Genomic DNA, 1,927 nt, shown 5'->3' with positions numbered 1-1,927 from the left:
CCTTTCATTTTAAATAAGGAAGGTTTTTTTAATATGTTTTCTTTTTTCCTTACTTGCCAATGGCAATAATATTGTAATGAAAATTCATTTGTCATGTTTAAATGGTTATTAAATAAAATTATTTAGACCAATGAAAACAAAATATTTTCTTTTGTTTTATATTTTTCAACTTTTTTCTATAATATAGATGCACGTTTTTTAATTTACAAAAATTATTTTACTTATAAATGATTGGCTAATATTAGTTATAATAAATAAATATTTATAATAATTATAACAAATATTATTATTCAACTAAAAATTATTAAGGCTATGTGGCACTTGTTAATAGATTTGGGTGAGTATTCCCCGGAATTTGTTCTAAATGCCTTGCCTCAACAGTACTCTCAGAGTGTGGAGCTGGCAGTGCCTCAATGGTACTCTGGATTTTCTTCTAGAATGCCTCAACGGCACTCAACGGCATTCTGAATTTTTTTCTTGAATGCAGAGCGGTGAATGCTTCAACGGTACTCTGGATTAAAAAAGCTGAACATAAAAAAGCTGAGCAGACAGTGCCTCAACTATACTTAAATTATAGCCATGAGATGGGAGGAAATCGACTACATGGATGAAATGCCCTTTTAATTTTTCCATGTTACCGTTTGAAATAGCACCATTCACCTCTTCTATTTATAGACAATTCATTTGAAAATCAGTGGCAGATTGTTCCCCATTCTACTGTTTTTTGTTTGCATGTGATTGTCATATTTCTGGGTTTTATTCATATTGTTCCCTATTCTATTTGTTTTTTTTTTCCTTGTGATCCGCTTATGTTTTTATTCAGTTTTTGTGTTTGGATTTTTTCCTTTTTCAATTTTCATGGTATTCTGTGGATGGTAAATTTTGAATGGGGCACTGAGGAAGGCAGAGCTATACCTCCATTATATTTGTAGTTGCACCTCCTCTAATATGCAAGGAGGTATTCAATAACGGGACCTATTCCGCCAGAGCTTGGGAGGTGGTTGCAGAGTCCTTTATAGCATATGGAGATTGGCTATAATTCTTAATCGGGCGGGATTCCGCCAGAGCTCGAGTACTTGGACATTGCTGGTGCTAATCTTTCTGGCGTACTGCCACAAGGTATTTTTGGTGTTTCTGTTTTCTCAATTTTTAACTTTTTTTTGTGATTTTCGTTGGAATAAGCTTTAGCAAAAGCCCTCACTTTTCTGTGTCATTATTTTGGTCTCTATATTGGTCAAGCTTCCTTTATTACCAATCACATGCCACTACCTTTTTGTATTTTGTATATTTTTGGATTTTTGCAATCAAACATAATATACCACTGTGTAAATGTTTTTAACTATGATGATCAATTTTCCTTCTAGATTAATCTTTAGAAAAGTTAATTTGATTGACACTCTGCTGCTGGTTATTCTGTCATACACTACTTTATCTTATTTTATGCTTGATTGAATATAAACAAAGTTATTACTGAGGTCATATACCACCTCCTCCACCTAATATGAGTTTCTTAATCTGTTGTAAAGGACATGGATGCTTTATTTTAATTAATAGCAGTTCCATTGCTGTTCCTCGAGTCTGAAATATGTTGTCGTCCCCCCAACCCTGTTCCCCACCCCCCAAACTCAGAGAAACACCAGGTATTGTTCAGTTCAGTGTTTGGTCATTTATTTGAGTACTATGATGGGTACAGTGCGATTTAATGTTGAAAATGTTATATAGAAAAACTAATGGATGTTGGTAAGCTGGAGCAAATTGTGAGGAATGATTATCTGATGCTTTTAATGGAAATATTGAAATGTATATATTTTCTAAACCCTATTTGCTAGCAGTTATTTAATGTTTATACGAGGCTGTACATCTTGATCTAACTCTAGCTCTTGAAGAATTCAGTGCAAACTCTGAAACAGCTTAATGTGTAAATGCT

General features: G+C 33.4%; 1 long non-coding RNA gene across 1 annotated transcript; it reads left to right on the top strand.

The window, feature by feature from the left end:
* The first annotated feature begins 378 nt into the window (after positions 1 to 378).
* Positions 379 to 1,571, top strand: LOC131043561 (uncharacterized). Its single transcript, XR_009105555.2, has 2 exons — positions 379 to 1,119; positions 1,527 to 1,571. It is a non-coding gene; the product is annotated as an uncharacterized LOC131043561 (long non-coding RNA).
* Positions 1,572 to 1,927: the final 356 nt, after the last annotated feature.

The sequence above is a fragment of the Cryptomeria japonica genome, chromosome 1 (assembly GCF_030272615.1).
Source record: "Cryptomeria japonica chromosome 1, Sugi_1.0, whole genome shotgun sequence".
NCBI lineage: Eukaryota > Viridiplantae > Streptophyta > Pinopsida > Cupressales > Cupressaceae > Cryptomeria > Cryptomeria japonica.
The sequence above is the reverse complement of the archived record's forward strand: the minus strand, read 5'-3'. Positions and strand labels throughout refer to the sequence as shown.